Genomic DNA, 17,599 nt, shown 5'->3' with positions numbered 1-17,599 from the left:
AGTTGAGGGTTAAGCCTGTAGTATAAAAGCACATTGGTAGTAAAAATCAAACCACGGCCACCAGCCATTTAAAGTAGTGAGAGTAACAAAAGATGTTACATGAGAAAGTAGGATAAAGGGCTACTAGGTAATCCCCCAGCACTCCACATAAAATGGTGTGTGCTGGACCTACAAAGCAGCAAGGTAAGTAAGAGCAATTTCCCTTTACTATTCTTGGGAACACTAGTTCACCCAAGAAAATACTTTTAAACCTTAAGAGAAATCCAAAGGATTTCTCAGTGACACTGCACCGAGGGTACTGTGTGTCACTATACAAAAAGGAGATGTCTATGGATTTGTCAGACACCAAAAAAGTGAAAACATAAAATACAAATCAGGGAAAACACATGAGAGAGTGAGAAAAAGGTCCCACTCACTCAGGAGTTAAAATTAAAAAGTCCTAAATCCAGCAAAAGAGCTGGGGGTCTCTAAGGTGGGAGGAATTTAGCACAGAAATGATCATTCTCCCTACCACATATAATCCACAGGCAGCTTCTGGGCGCTATATATTGAGCAGCACTATAGGTATGATCAATGTGTGAGTGAACTGAACCAGTCCTCAGTGAATCCAATTTTGATAGGTAAGGAAAATTACTTCTTTTGATAGCAGCTGCTTTTTTAGTAGGTGGTGCAAATAATTCGGACCCTGTAGAGATCAAGCCTCTCCACGGGCGTCAATGTTAAACCTGTGGAGAGGTTTGAGGATTTCTCAGTCATTGTGGAAACCCATGTGGGATACTGCGATTTCAAATTTTCCACTACGCTCTTGTGCCCGAGGCTGAAAAAGGCATGCAATGCCGTTTTCCATGTGATTTTCCACCTCTCCCAGCATTAGAATGAGTCCCTAAGAAAACCTCATTAACCGGAAATATTGGCACCCCTAGTTTGTAAAGACCCCTTTTCTACAGTACATGCAAGGCCAAGTTAAGGTCAGGGGTGGACTGGACTACAGGGAACCCCAGAGATTTCCCGGTATACCTCTGCATCCTGGGCCTTTTTTGTGTGGTAACCTATTTTATTTCCACATTTTCTCATAGGAAAAGGGTTGGGTTTGCTGAAAATCTGTAATAGGGGGCCACTTTGAAAATTATTTCCCGGGACCCTTTTGGTTCCCAGTCCACCCATGGTTAAGGTTGTTCACGGCCTTGATATTTATAAAGTAAACCTTTTTGATCCCTTTGACTATGAAAGGGAACTGAGACACAGGTTTGGAAAACTGACACCTTATTTGCCAAACGGCTCCAGCCCTTTTCCAATGTCTGCACCTCTTATTTCTTCATCTGAACTGCAGCTGCCTTGGAAGTTGGATTTTGCAAGTCGCTAAAGCCAAGAGATAGTCCTGTGTGGCTCTCAGCTCTTAAGGCGGATGTTTTTCCGCCATGGGCCGACCATCGCCTTTAGCTGAGCGAGCCGTGGACTCCTGTTAGCGGAGCCGTGGACTCCTGTCATTCCCCTGAGTCTTTGGGTGACTGAGCAAGTCCTCAGCAGCAAACATGGCTTCGGAAAATAGCATGCTCTCCAGATGCTTTGCACTACAACACCCATCAGCCCAACCCAGCATAGTTAATAAGAAGGGATCATGGCAGTCGTAGTCCAAAACATCTGGAGAGCTGCAGGTTCCAGACCGCTGGTCTAACACAGTCTGAACACATTAAACAAATTGAACATATTTGTAAATAAAGTACACATAGATTTTTAGGGAATGAGTAAATCACATTGAATGGTACTTTGAGTAACTCTGTGCCAGTTTTTTTTTTTTTTTTTACAAGAACCTATATTATGTAGATAGGTATTTGTGCATATTTGCAACTTCGTAGTGGCTCACCGGAGATTGCATAGGGTGGCTTGAAGCGGAATATTCCTAGCACTATATGCACATGTCAATTAATGGTTCTTGGTTAATAGCATACATTAATGTCTCATAGCTGCAGTGCAGACCCACATGAAGAGCTGCTTAGTATGAAATACTGTGGGAGGGCAGATTACAGGAAGCAGCTCAGCAGTATTCCTGCCCCAGCACTAGCTCTATGCATCCATTTGGGCGTTGCGGTAGTAATGGTGCATTTAGCCTGAATGCTGAGCTTAGGTGGTGCACTCTGGCTTCCCATACCTTGGGGGGGCGGCTGCAGGGGATCCGCTTCAGAGCAGTTGCTGTTTTATTCATGGTCATTAGAGTGCTTGACCTTTAGGATAATCCATTTTGGATCCATAACTGCCTGCTTCCTACTGATTATTCCATTTCGTATTCAAGCAGTGAGATATTCTAATTTCTTTCCATTGGTAAATCGTGGCCCCGCGTGCACTTGTTTTTACGTCTTCTTTGCCTATGGCATCTCATGGGCGGCTACTTGCGGGTAATCATTTACAGTTCATCCGTGGAACCGCAAGACCTAGCTCCGGGGTCCTGCACCTGGAGTGGCTTTGAATGCTAAGTAGGTTCTATTCTTAGACGTCAAGTCTGCCCACGTGAATCAGCAAAAGTCTTCAAACTATTAGTGTTCTTTTAAACCTTGAAATATCCCTGATTCCCCAACTCAATTCAGTCCCTAATTCTGCCTACTTTCAATGCCTCCAGCTCTCAGTGGTGAGCAACATTTCGCTCGCCAGATGTCTTGGACTACAAATCCCATCCACCCCAGCCAGTGTATCCAATGGAGAGTAATCAGGCTCATTAGAAAATGAGCAGAGTCCTAACTAATTTATTTGTCTTGAAGATAAACTAGACAATACATCTTCATCGTATCAGAACAAACCGCAAAAACCTGACCAGCCCTTCAGGCCTCCTTCTTAATACGTTACAGCCAGGTGATGAAAATGAAACCAATTAAGAACTTTCTAGATCTGAAAGTCTTAGGGCTGCATGGGGGGCGGAGGGATTCCTCCCACCCCACTGAGCTTAGATGACTGTCAAACTGACCACGTGGCAGTTCCCTCTGAGCGCTGCCACAGAAAGGGGCTTACCAACCCTGCCTTTCATAACACCTCCACAATTTTCATTTTGAATGTACTCGTCTGTACCGGTTTACATCACGTGCTAACAAAAACCCTCGACACAGAAACAAGCGCAAGACAGCACTTTTGAGTTTTAGACTGCACATGCCAAGATACACAACTAAGACAAGCATTACCAAGAGCCAACAGTTAAGATGCAGTTGGAATGACTCCGCTGAAAGAGAAACTGTTAATTCGAAATAAAACATTCAAACCCTGCTGACTGCAGGTGAATTGAGCTTTTAGCATAACCCATTTCTAAAGAAATAAAATGATCGGTGCCCACACTATGCAAAACATCTGGAGAGGTGCAGGTTGCAGAACCCTGACTCGATTCTCCTCCAGGGAGACAGGGCGCTAAGGTTTTAGAGCCTCACTGCACTTGCAACTGGGTGATGCCAAAACGCTCTATGTGGAGAAAGTCAGGGCCCTCCTCTACAGGAAACTCCTTCAAGATGTGATAAAAATAAAATGGGCACATGACTTTGTTCATTTGGAGGATAGCTTGGGAGGATAGCTCAGGGGCAACATGCGTGCCTTGGAAGCAAGACGACACAGAGCAACAAAGGTTTGGTCCCTGGGTCCGTGCATAGAAACCACTGGGTATTAAGCATGTTATAAATCACCTATTGTTAGGCTCTCTCTCACTCTCATGCATTCACACGTAATCATGAGACGGAGCCTTGCCTGCTGTGAACTGCCTTTATTCACTCCTACAATGTAACTGCCCTTTTCCCCTTTTGGCCCCTCCCCTTCCGCCCTCTTTCCTCTTCTCCCTGTGTCTATGTTCTTAAAGGGACTGTGTCCCTTTTAATCATGTATAACACCTCCCCCGTGCTTAACACGAAAGTCCAGGTACATCTGTTCGATGAGTCTCACTGGTTTCTTTATTGTCCTGGGAGGCCTCCCTGGGGATTCCCTGCTTTTGCCGGTCGTTTCCACCAGGGGCTCTGTTTCTTCTTCCTCGCTTGAACTCTCCTCTGCGGCCTCCTGTACCTCTGGTTCTTCAAGATAGAGTCTCTTGAAGAATGAGGAGTTTCGGGTGATGTGTCCTGGTTCTCCAGTCGCCGTGATCATGGGTCCCTTGATGGCTGTGATTACCCGAGGCTCAGGGCTGTACCGTGTGTCTGTTTTCTTGCGCTGAGTTTGTTGCACAAGGACAGTTTGCAATATTTCTAGTTGCCGTTCTTTCACTCTCCTCTTTTTGTTGGGCCAATGTTTGGCTTTCCTCTTCTTTTCAGCGTCCCGTTCTCTGATGGCTGTGTCCTCTTCTGCCGTGAAGTCTTCCCAGCGGGGAATGCGTGTTCGGGGTTGGTACCTCACCATGAGTTCAGCTGGTGACTTTCCCGTTGCGTCATGTTGAGTGTTTCGGTAGCTTCTGAGCATACTGCAGATGGCTTGCGGGTGAGGTGTCTGCTCTGCTACTGCTTTCTGTCTGGTTGGTTTGATGGTGGCCATGAACCGTCCACCATCCCATTGGTCTGGGGCCAGAGTGGTGTAATCTTCTGGTGGTGGAATACTAGGTGCCTCGCAAGCCTTGCAAATTCTCGTCCTTGGAATGGGGATCCGTTGTCTGTTTTGACGATGTTGGGGATGCCCCACTCACTGAATAGTTCGTCTACGATGGGTGCTGTCTCAGTGAATGATGTTGAAGGTATCTGCTTGATTGTTGGAAGTGTGGTTAGTTGGAGGGGATTTGGGGTTGGCCCCTTTGCTGTCAGTTGGCAGGGTCTGCAGTGCAAGAGCATGTCTTCGACTATCACATCCATGTATGGAAACCAGACATAGTTCCTGAGAATTTGTTTCGTGTAGTCGATTCCCCTGTGGCCTTCATGTGCCAGTGTTACCAGGGTCTTATTTAGGTCTCTCGGAGCTACTAGTCTCTTCCCACGCAGCAATATCCTTTGGTCCGTGGCTATGAGTTCATTGTGTACTTTGGCTAGCCGATCAAGTTCCTTCTTGTCTGCGTCCTCCCCCTCGTTACCTCTTTTCTGGCGCTCTCTCCATTTGTTAGAGTGGGTAAGAGAGATGGCAGCTCTGATTGTTGGGTCAGCTTTGCTCCTTTCCTCGAAGGTTGCAGTTGAAATCGTTGGTGGCATGGCGTTTGAGGACAGGTAAGCGACGTAGTCAGTGGCCTCATGGGACACAGTGTCATCCTTGTTCATCAGGGTGTGTCTGGACAGGTAGTCCGCTGGATTGGCATCTCCCCCAGGTTTGTGAACAATTGCGTATTCTTGTAGTCTTATTCCCCGTCGCTCTATACGGGATGGCATCTTGGTTTTTGGGTTTCCATATATTGAGAGGAACGCCTGATGATCTGTCACTAGAGTGAACTTCCGGCCGATGATAAAGTGGTGATATTTCTCGCAGGCCCATACTGCAGCTAGGCTTTCCCTTGCTTGCGAGTAGGCCCTTTCTGTGTGTGATAGGGTGCGGCTGGCGTATGCTACCACTGCATGGTGGGTGTTGTCCGTGGCGTCGGTCTGGGCAAGGATTTCTCCGAGTCCTACTGGACTGGCATCAACCGTAAGGATGGTGTGCCATTCTGGATGAAAGTATGCCAGCTGGCGGTTGATGATGAGACCTTCTTTTATGGTCGTGAACTCTTCTTGGCAGGGTGCGTCCCAGATAAAAGGTTGGTCCTTCTTTAGGATGGTGCGGAGTGGGTCAGTTATTGTGGCATAGTTCGGGAGGTAGCACGCACAGTATCCTGCCATGCCTAGGAAGGAGCGCAGTTCTGCGGTAGTCGTGGGGGCTTGGAGGTCAGTGATGGCCTTTATCTTGTCCGGGTTGGCTGTGATTCCTTTACTGGAGAATATGTGCCCGAAGAATTTGAGGCTGGTCTTGTTAATGTCACATTTGGATTCATTGAGCGTCAACCCTGCTTCTTGGAGGATGTTGCAAACAGCTCTTAGGGCTTTGTCGTGCAATTCTTGGTCTTTCCTAAAGATTAATATGTCATCACTATAGTTTAGTGTGTTCATTTCAGATGCTATCAGGCGTCTGATCGTCTCCTGAAAAATCTCTGCAGCAGATGATATGCCAAAATGTAGTCTTTTGTATCTAAATAGTCCATCGCGGGTTGCAAAGGTGGTGATGGGTCTCGATTCCGGGTCCAGGAAGAGTTGGTGGTAGCCCTGGTTGAGGTCTAGTTTTGAGAAGAACCTTGCTTGATTTAGCCTGATTAACATGTCTTCAAGGCTCGGGCCTGGGTGCCTCTCCCTCTGGATGGCAGTGTTCGGGATGCGCATATCGACACATGCGGAGGCGTCCATTGTCTTTGGGCACAATAGCTACTGGGGATACCCATGGAATTGGTCCTTCTGCTTTTTCTATGATGTCGTTGAGAAGAAGGAGCTGGATCTCCTTCGACACCTGTTCCTGAAGGTGGAAGCCCACCTTGCGGGGGTGCTGTGGTACCGGCGTGATGGTGTCGTCGATGTGTAGCTTGATAGGCGAGTTTTTGAGCATCCCCACTCCTTCAAATAGTTTGGGGATTTGGCTTTTGAGGTCTCCTTTCATAAGGGGTCGGTCTATTATTGCCATGATGGATTCACGTGTCGATTGGTGTCCCTCTATGATTTCCGACTGGTCGTAGTGTAGGTCAATCAGGGCCAGTGCACTGGCTGTTCGGTAACTGAGGAGGCAGCGGCCGATGGATGGGCTCTTTATGACATGTATCGTGGAAGTCACTGTGAGGTCACGATGTCGTAGGTCACATTGGAATTGTCCTCTGGAGGTCATGGGTAGAGCCGCTCCCCATTGAAAGATGTGTGTCCTGGATTCTCGTGGGGGTATGAAAGGGCGATATCTCGGTATAGGTCTTCGTTCATGACATTTACCGTCGCCCCTGTGTCGATGACAAATTTGTTTCTGGTGTCCCCCATTTGAATTGTTACTCTGGGAGCTGAAGTGTCTTCCACGTCAACACTGAGGAGGCGGACGTACTCCCTGTCGTAGCCATCTTGTAGGTATTCAGTATGTTTGTTTTCCTTTGACAGATATCTTAGAGGGGAGTTGAGGTACGGGTCCACGTCCTGTTCATGGGGAAACAGGGTTTCCCCCATGTATGTCACCCCTTGTTCTGGTGCTTGCATGAAGTCTTGTTGACGGATGTCGTATAGCTCATGGTCTTTTCTGTCTGGTTTGATCTGGAGTCCTTCGAGGGCCCTTACAGTGTTCGGGCATTGGTAGGCGCTTATGGTAGATGGAGCGTTTCTAGGGCGATGTTGTTCCACGTGTGTCTCTATTGTGCGGTTGACAGGCCGCTGGCGGGTTGAACTTCCTTCGGGTAGTTGTTCCTTGCACATCACTTGGAAGTGGTTTTCCATTCCACATCTTAGGCAGCGTTGCCCGATGGCGGGACACGGGCCTCTGTGCGGGTACCCAAATCCACAGCGGTAGCATTGGCGGTCGTTTTGTGTCCGTTGAGATGGGTATCTTGGGTTTATTCTGTTTTGTGAGGCGGGGTATCGGGCATAGGGATTTACAGCTGCGATAATGTTGCCCTACTTGGGGTTTTCAATGGCCGCTGCCTGGATGTCCACTCTTTAATAAACTCTGGCCAAGTCCAGTACTTCCTTTAGAGATAGGGGCTTCTTTAGGAGGTGTTTCCGGAACATCGAGGATACGCATCCTTCAATTATGCGCAGCCTGATGGCTTTGTCATCATTAAAGTTGGCGAAGTCGCACTTCGTTATTTTTCTTTGAAGGTGAATGATGAATTCTCCTATTGATTCATGGGGAAGTTGACCACATTGATTAAAAGTGTATCATTCATAGTCGCGATTGGGTGAGATGACAATTTTCTCATTGATGGCTTGTAGGAGTTTCGCATACGTGGTGCGGTCTTGCAGGGGGACCGTGCGTATGAAGTTTTTAATTTCTCTCCCTGCGACATTGGCAAAGATGCTTTTTATGTTGGGTGGTTCTTGGGTGCCGATGGCACCTACAAAGTCCTCAAATTCTTCCACCCACTCTTCTCATCGCTGACCCTGATCGTGGTGTGGGTTCAGTGTGAATGGGGCGGGTCTCCTCATTAAGCTAGCATGAGAGGAGGGAGTCCCTGGTGGCCCTGGTGGTTGGGCATTGGGGTTCGCTGCGTCCTGATTCGATATGGTGGTGCTGCTGGGTGCGCTTTAGTGGTTCAGGTGGCACGTGAGCGCCGGTTGCAGTTGTTTCTCGCGACACTGTGGTCGCTTGTCAGGTGTTAGGGTGTGGCCTTTCCTTCTGGGAACTTGAGTTGGCTGGCTTGGTGGGGTGGGTCAGCTGTGACGTTTTGTCTTTACTTTGTGGTGTTCATGTGGGTCGTTAGGCCCTGGGTTTTGGCCTTTCTCGTGAGCATGCGTCACTGTTTATAGTGTCACTTTCCCTTTTTTTTTTTGGTGTCACTGGGTGGCAGACACAGGGTTTGATCCTGCTAGGCCCGTAGTATGTTCACTATGGCGTGTCACGTTGTGGGAGACACAGGGCTTGATCCTGCTAGGGCCGTAATACGTTAGCTTTGGTGTTGGGTCTGTGTTTCACCCTCTTCACGTTGTGGGAGACACAGGTTTCCCACTTTTTATTTTCGGTGTCACTGGGCGGGAGACGCGGGGTTAACCTCTCTGGGTTCTGTCAGTTTATTCCCAGTTGTCACTCTGGGAGACACGGGGCTTCCCTCGGCCGTGGCTCCTTGCGTTCCTATCCCCCGTCCGAACTCCTTACTTGGGTTGTTGTGACCACGTCGGTCGGGTGATTCTTCTCGTTCCCTCTGGGCAGGCGGGATGGATCAGCTGGGCTTGCGATGCAGTTGCGGGCATCTTCTCCTCTCTCTGCTGGCGGCTCTGCAGTTTCTGGTCCGGTCCTCTCTTCTCTGGAAGCTCCGCAGCTGCTGGGACTTCCGTCGTGGGCACACAGGCCTCTACCTTCACAGGGCGCACAGGCCCACCACAATTGCTGGGCACACAGGCCCTTCGGCAGGGCACACGGGCCTTTGCACGTTTGTAGGGCGCACAGGCCCGCTCAAACTGCTGGTCACACGGGCCCTCCAGCAGGGCAGACGGTCCACTGCTCTAATACAGGGCACACAGGCCCACTCAAACTGCTGGGCACACGGGCCCCCCAGCAGGGCACACGGGCCACTGCTCAGTTACAGAGCGCATGGCTCTTTAGACCTGCTGGGCTCACAGCCCTCCGCTGCTGCCGACACACAAGGGTTCATCGGCCTTGTCACCAGTGTTAGGCTCTCACTCGCTCTCATGCATTCACACGTAATCATGAGACGAGGCCTTGCCTGCTGTGAACTGCCTTTATTCACTCCTACAACGTAATTGCCCTTTTCCCCTTTTGGCCCCTCCCTTTCCGCCCTCTTCCCGCTTCTCCCTGTGTCTATGTTCTTAAAGGGACTGTGTCCCTTTTAATCATGTATAACACATATCATATCATATACGCCTAATCTCTTTCATCGTCAATTTATTAGATTTATGAGTCTAACCCAAATTAACTAGAGTGCCCTTACCAATCACTAAGGTGCACCATTGGGGCGGGGATAGCACACACAGCATTCAAGAAGTGGGTGATGGTTCTATGACTATAGAATATCTGGGCAGAAAACTAGTCAAGGGCCCATGAGCCGTAACTAAAAACAGCTCATCCATCAGAGGGCAGTGACATGTAAACGGAATTCATATTGTGTTCACTCTCCCGTGCTGTGCGGGGGGTGAGGGGGTGATGTTTGTGTGGACCTTTGTGATTTAGCTCTCCATTTCTGTTTTCTTAGTCCGGATGTTTTGGACTACAACTCCCATGATCGCTCACCATTGACTTTGCTGGCTTGGGCTGATGGGAGTTGTCCAAAACATCTATATAGACAAATGGGACCCCTGTCTTAGTCCCGCTTGTAGATCAATGGGGCTTCTTCATTGGTGCAAAACATTTGCACAGGGACATTACATCTGCCATTCTCCTCTCACGGTTGGCCAGCCAGATGCCTCATGGTTGAAGAAGCAAGTTAACAAACTTTATGAAGAGTTGAAGGGTCCTCACATCTAGAAAGGTAGTCAGAGCTCTGGTGTAGTGTGATCGGTGGATGAGATTCAGGGAGGAGGTTTTTCTTAAGCAATAATGTACTTATCGATTTATTGACAACTTATATTGCGTAGCGCGCAATGGCCAAAAGTGATGCAGTTGCATTTGAAATCAAATTCCTCTGAGAAGAATTTGATGAGTTCCATCTTATTGTTCTACTTCTTTTATAGATATGTGCATTTAACATATAGATTTTAACTTTGATTTGGAATGTGCAGCTTTATTACTCCCACTCTATAGGAGGGCACAATGGTGAGCATGTTAAGACGTGAAGCCGAAGATGAAATGATTGAAGTGGTCAAAGAAAGGTGGGTGGGCTTAGTTTCCCTTTCTTTCGCTAGAGAGTTTCCCTGTAAGGCTCAAATGCTGACTGTATAAGTCTTATTCACTAAGGGTAGGTGTTAAAAAAAGTACGTTGTCAGTGATTGCAGAGGGCGAGAGAATGAGTGGGATAAGATTTGATGCTGCCTTAGTCTTAATGATGTGTTAGTGCTCCCACTCCTGACAATGGGCCAGCTTTGCAGCCTGTAGTTCAGTCTGGCGCCCCCTAGCTGCCTACCTGATGATGCCTCCTTCTCCGCAGACAACCGTTGCTTTACTGAAGAACCACCCTCGAATGTTGGCTGTGTAAAGACTGATGGACTATAAGAGTATAGGCTGCAGAAATACCGCAGAGTGCCACAGAGAAACATCTAGTAAGTGGGACCACTCTAATTGAGTGTGTGTACTCACACACCATCTGCGAGAACTCACTGTAGGGCAGTGGTTTTCAAACTTGTTTATACTGAGTCCCCCTTGAGTAAAAATATTGTTTCCATCCCCCACAAGCTATAACTGCTTACGTTTTCTATTAAAAGCAGTTTCCGTAATCCTGTTCAAGAAAACCATCCGCCCCCTGCACTCCCTAACATCCTACGGGCACCCTATGAGGCCAGCCCCACAGTTTGAAGACCACTGCGTGTAGGGTCACTATGAAAGCGAGAGCACTGAGCAAAAGGTCAAAGAGAACAATTAGGCTGCAGTGTTGCATGTACGCGCTAGCACAATAAGCAATTAGTTAAATAATCTCTATGTATGTATTGCATATTGTTTATAGAATTGTTTATACATTGAAATAGTGAAAGGTTTGTTGTACACCAAATCACAATCCCAGTACTACTACTACAAATAATAATTCTTATTATTTTTAATAATAATTTAAATATACAATCTTTTTCGACAAGTTCTTGGACCCTCCTCCTCTGGCCAGTTTGGTGGTCGATATCCCATTGGTGCCCCTCGTATGACCCCTCGTCTTGACCCAGGATTATGGTCCCCTTAATCGAAGACAAGGATCGCTAAGATACTTGCCCTACTTCGCTCGCTCCCTCTCTGTCTTCTCAAGTCCCTCATTTTCTAGTTTCTCCTCTGACACTAGTGGCACTGGATACAGCACATTAATAGTTTTGGCTACTAGGTGGCGCTTTAGAGTACAGCTAGGGAGAAATGGCATATGAGGAGGGATACAAAGTGTGTAGGTGTTGTTTGGTTATTTACCCACCCACTGGCTGCCCATGAAATCCCTATGGCCATTCCCACTCAATTCCTACCCCTCTCAGCCATAAGCACATCCTCCTGGGACCTCTCTTTGAGATGGCTTTTTCAAGTCTTACCACCAAACGTTGTGCTCGAAGTGCCTGCCATTGTTTCTTCAAAGTAGTCTTCTGAGAGTTAATGACTTAATTGGAGCTATAAATGTGCTACTGGTGTAATAACAATGTCAGCTAGGTCTCCCTTCAGCCGCTCGATTTATAAGCACTATGCTTTATAAGCACTATGTGTTTGCTTCACTGAAGTCCTTTTAAAAACAAGCATTGATAAAACCAACAGCATTACGTATTTGCCAGGCACTGCTATTATATGCCTAGGGACTTGCACCATTTTACAGCTTCATCCAGTTATGTAAAAACATAATACAATATATAAAATGTAAGATTATAAATAAAATAAAAAATGTGCTCGAAAAAAGAATAACATATTGCAAAAGTTACTAACTATATATCAAGAATAAGCAAGCAGAATTCGTACTTATCCTGTTCTTAAGGAACAAATGTTATGCATTTTTACTTTCGACTACCAGCTGGTGTCCCTGCGCCACCTATATACTGAAACTATTGCATTGGAGTACCTATGGGAGGGAGCTGGGACGTTGGAAGGAACCAACAGCCTGTGGGTGTTGTTTTATTTACTCACCCATTGACCTACCATACTCATCCCTATGTTCATTCCCACCCCTGCATTGTGTCCCTGCCCAAACACCTTCCTGGGGTATATTTGGACTTTTCAATCATGCAGTAATTTCACACTCTGTGAGATATAGGGCCTAACAGTGTTAATTCTAAGTAGTCTTCTGAGAGTTAATATGGCTTTGACTCTCCGGCAGGGGGGGCGGACATGGCGGGTAGCGGCTCACCAGCCTGAGCCATGGTGGTGGCATGGGCTGTGGGCCATTAACGGCTATGTCCATCCCTCCAGCCCCTCAGGGCGGGAAAGCATTCTCCGCCCCAAGGTTCATCCACGGTGCAAATGGCTTTCCTTTTTTCCCCTCAAGAGATTTGTTCTGCTTGCTCAGACAATTTACTGAGAGGGTAAAAAAAAGGAAATAAATGGCCGATGCCATAGGGAAGAGGGACTAAGTCCCTTTTCCATTTTTCTATGGTGGCGGCTGGAGCAGGAGGTGCAGTGGACTGGAGCTTAAACCTCTGGTCCCGCAGGTAAGAGTGGAGGGAGGTTTTGTTTGGTTTTGGGAGGTTAGGGGTGGGGAGGCGACAGGGAGATGCTCTGTGTCGCCTCCCCACATAGAAATCAAAATAAATAAAATGGCACCTCTGGGGGAAGGGCCTCGGGTGGCGGGAACAGCAGGCAGAGAATGTATATTCTCACCCTCTGTTGCAGCCACTTGATTGAAGTCTTGATAAAACAAACATTGTCAAAGGCAACAGTTTTGGCTTGAATATAGGAATTACATTTACTAGCCGCTGACATCATATATCCAAGTAGTCACACCCTTTTCCAGTTATTGCTTCTTATGGCCAGGTAGTATAATTATACCTGTGCCTGGCAGCAAATGCCATTTACCTGTTTACACAAAAGCGAAAACCGGTGACTTTGCCAATACTTACTTACCTTTGGGACACCATTAAATACGATTTGAACAGTGGTCTTCAAACCTTTTTGTCCTGGCCTCCCCTGAGCAAACTGTGGGCAGGCCGGGTCCCCCCCAAAATGCCAAATGGACAGAAAGTCCAAATGTCTATAAACGATCATGTGCGGTCACCGCACCCTACTCCCAGTATAGTGTCTGGGCTCCCCACCTGGACCATCACAGTCTCTGCTCTCCCTCATCCCACTCCAAAAACCCAGTGTCTAGGCTCTCCGCAACCCCAGCACAGACGCTGGGCTCTCACCACCCTGCTTCCACCAATGTCCCTGGGATTTCCCCACCCTGCTCCCAACACTGTGCCTTGGCTCCACCCATCCTGCTCCCTCCACAGTTCCTGGGCTCTCCTCACCCCACTCCCAGCACAGTCCAAGGGCCAGTGGTGGCTGGAGAATTTTTTAAGTGATGGGGCATAATTATATCTCCCATAGCTAGGGAGCCCAAGCCAATCAAGTGGGGTTCGAGGGGTTCTTCCCCCGAGAAGTTATTTTTAAATAATGTGTTAAAATGTTGCATTGATGAGCATATTTTTAAAAAACATTGGTTAAAACACCAAGCAGTTTACAATTGGCGGTGGGGACTCAGGGGGGGGCAGGCATGGTATTTTTTACTGGACATCTAAAATAGCTTTATTTGTGTTGTTTAAAAAAAATGACACATTCATTTAGTTCCGGGCTCCATAGCGTGGAGAGCTGAGTTTGTCAGGTGGGCAGGGGGATATATATATATATATATATATATATACACACACACACACACACACACACACACACACACACACACACACACACACACACACACACACACACACACACACACACACACACACACACACACACACACACACACACACACACACACACACACACACACACACACACACACACACACACACACACACACACACACACACACACACACACACACACACACACACACACACACACACACACACATCCATTCACAAAGCAAGCACTCCATCATTCACATTCACATGAGCACCCATCATCATACACTCACTCATATCACAAGCATACATGTATCCATAAACATAAATAAATAATAATTAAATTAACATAAACTTACCTTCTGCCCCGGTCCTGAGGTTTCCTCCCCAGCGCTCCGACTCCTGTATCATGACCAGAATGGGGAAGTAAAAGCTTCCTGGTTCATGCACATCCGTGCAGGGGCCTTAGTGTCTGTGCTGGAACACCCTGCTCCAGCCAGCCCTGTCTGTAAGTGCGAGGCGGTGCAGGAGCTCCTCTTCGCACATACAGACATGCAGTTCCCCAGCCAGCATTTCCAATGATCTATGCAAGGCTGGCGAAACAAAGCGCCCCAGAGCCTTGCATTACTCATTGAGCATGTGCAGCTGGGGAACTAAACTGTCAAAGGGAAACAGTGTTTCCCTTTTGACGGTTTAGTCAGCCCAGGAACATTCCCTCAGCTGAAAAAAGCAGCTGAGGGAGCGCTCAGTGTTTCACTGGGCTGGCTCCCGAGGCGGCCACTGGGTCGATGCCACCTCAACCATTATGGACAAGCCACACCCCCAGTGCTCTCCCCAGCATAACTTTTTCTTTCCTCCCGGGAAACCCACAATTTGAAGACCTCGGTATAGAGCATTGCTCTTTTTCTCATGTTATGTATGATTGGACCTTTTTTACTAGAAATCCTTAAGCATTCTGGGATTTGTGTTTTTTGCTATTGGTATTTTTTCTTTCCTGATTCGCCTCTCAGTGAAGAATTGTGTGCATATAAGGCGAGTGCTCTGGTCTTTAAATGCATAGCAAGTGTGCCACGATTAGTGCCGCAATAAGACACCACTAGTGACTGCCGCTTGCTGGCTTCAGTCCCGCAGTGTGACTGTCTGAAGGTTATTAGGCATCATTCCATTTCTATTGCAGCTGGTCAATTTAAGGCTATTAATCGCACAGCCAGTCTGTCTAATCTTCGGGAATGTCACGCTTAGTGTCAAGCTTTAATCGCTTCCGCTTCACTATTAGAGACGTCTGTCACACTGATAGAGAGGCCTGGTGGCAAAGCTTGGCACATTTAAAAAAACAATGCATGAAAGTGTGGAGTGCAACTGACAACACATATGCCAGCCCCTTTTAGAAGGAAGGCCAAAGAGCTGTAGAGTGAAGTGCCGCACTGCCACTACCAAAATGTTCTCATCCACGGGCGAACTAAAAATAAGTGACCAAAGACTGCTTGTCAAATAATGGCCCATTAATTTCCACGCATTGCACCGCTGGCATGGAGTATCAAGGCACAATTGCTCCAGGCCTCTAAGGCCGGATCCATGTTGGGTTTTCAGGATACCCCTTATTCATGAGAGAAATGTGCATACAATTATCCGATATGTGTGTTATGATTGGTTATTTATAACATGCTTAATACCCCGAGGTTTCTAAGCGGACCGGGGATTGAACCTGTGTTGCTCCATGTCGTCTTGCTTCCAAGGCAAGTACATTGCCCCTAAGATATCCTCCTGAGACATTTTTCCTCTTCAATGTTACTGTGGGATATCCTGAAAACCCATCAATGAAAATTATGCCCTTGTATACAGACTGGCAGAATGCGACACAGGTCAGCAGGTACACTCTGGCGGAATCTCTGATGCAGTGTTCTCTTGCAAACATTTCCCAATACATCCTTACACTGACTCCCAAACTCCTTAATGAGGAAACTCGGCTAGGAATAGCCCAATGCTAGCACACCAGACTACCAGCTAGCCCCTGAGTATTCCCATTTAGAATTTGCTCCAGTTTATTTGCAGTGAGGTTTCACAGCACACATGCAGAAATCCTATGGTGGCACACGTGCACTATCCAACACCCGCCATGTTGGAGTTGTGAAATTCATGATTTGAGCTTCACAATTGGTTACTCTGGGAGACTGTGGCAGGTGTGGGGTAGCACAGATAATCCAGGGGACCATTGGTGATTCTGCAGACAATAGGATCACCTCCTTTCTGCTGTATGCCATAACATGGTGCTTCAGGCCATACCAATGGCAGCAGGCGCTATACAGATACCACCTAACATAACATCACATATGTTGTGCATGTCTGTGTCCACGGTGCTGCTGGAACACCAGATTCAGACACACATCGCCACTGGAAATATATGGAGCAGGAGAAAAAAAAACAGAAAAACTTTTTCAGTTTTTTTTCTCCCCAGCTGCACAAGAAAGAGTGAGGAGAGATGCAAGTTCCTACTATGGGCAATGATTGGATAATGCGTTATGGAGTAGTACCTCTTGCAGAAATAACTCATGCACAAAAACATGACAACGTTGTGTACATCGAAAGTAGCAGAAGCACAAGTAATTAGCAATAATAGCACGACTTAAAAAACAGGTGGTAATCACTACAAGGCCCACTTTCAAAGTTATAAAAGTTCACCAAACAAACAAGACATGTCATTACAAGTCTGGCGGTGCAGAAATAAGGGTTCCGGTAGCAATGTACCGGCACCTTTATTTCTGCACCGCCAGACTACAACTGTGCCTGGTGGCGTCATTGGGTGTGGCAGGTCTGACCTGCCGGCTGCATCGGCCCGGTAGGCACAGTTGTCAAGGAAGCGCCAGCACCGTTACTAACAGTGCCAGTGCTTCCGAGTCCCCATTCCGGTGGAGTGGGAATGCGGATTAACATTTATTAGGTGCCGGAAACAGTGTTACAGTCCGGCGGCAATCCGCTGGTAGCATCGGACTTGTAATGAGGCCCATTATCTTCAAAATTAGAATACAGGCTTAAGAAACATTTCTGTAAGGAAATAACTTCTAGGTGGGGAGAAGATGTGATGCAAAGGGCTCTGAATATAATCAACCTGTAGCAGGCAAATTATGCTTCTGTTAATTGCAGTTAGTGTACAAGACATCCAAAAACATCTGTGCAGCTTTAATACTGAGGTATGTGCACAGCGATGGTTAAGGGATTGAAACACTGATCTGCCATTTTTAAGACAAGCGGAAGAATGAATTCAGGCTTGTGGCTTGACGGATGACCTCCAAATCTCATTGCCGGTCCTCCGGCAGACTGCAACAGTTTCACAGCAGGAGAAGAAGCTCTTTTTCCCAACCGCGAGCCAGTCCAGAGCATCAGGCTATGCCTTTAATGTAATGTAATGCAATGTGAAGTGGTCCTATAGAGCACCCTTCTGCCATTTATGTTGGCCTCAATGTTCATGGCTCAATAAAAAAAGTCCAATAAAAAAGAGGGAGGGGATTGTCTGTGGTTAGTGGAAGAGGCAGATACAACACATCTGTGGTGTTGGTGGATGCAGGCCATGACAACCT

The 17,599-nt window shown here is 47.2% G+C and overlaps 1 protein-coding gene across 6 annotated transcripts in view; it reads left to right on the top strand.

Moving 5' to 3' along the window:
- The window catches only part of LOC138504370 (tropomodulin-2-like), a 462,370-nt gene that overhangs the window by 16,721 nt on the left and 428,050 nt on the right, over positions 1–17,599 (top strand). The window contains exon 1 of one of the 6 annotated variants that reach the window (XM_069624825.1): positions 10,687–10,793. The exons of the other annotated variants lie outside the window; for them this stretch is intronic. The gene's annotated coding sequence lies outside the window, so the exon portion shown is untranslated. Of the gene's footprint in view, positions 1–10,686; positions 10,794–17,599 lie in introns of those variants that run through there. 6 annotated transcript variants of the gene reach the window in all.

The sequence above is a fragment of the Ambystoma mexicanum genome, chromosome 11, assembly GCF_040938575.1.
Source record: "Ambystoma mexicanum isolate Mex_15411 chromosome 11, UKY_AmexF1_1, whole genome shotgun sequence".
NCBI lineage: Eukaryota > Metazoa > Chordata > Amphibia > Caudata > Ambystomatidae > Ambystoma > Ambystoma mexicanum.
The sequence above is the reverse complement of the archived record's forward strand: the minus strand, read 5'-3'. Positions and strand labels throughout refer to the sequence as shown.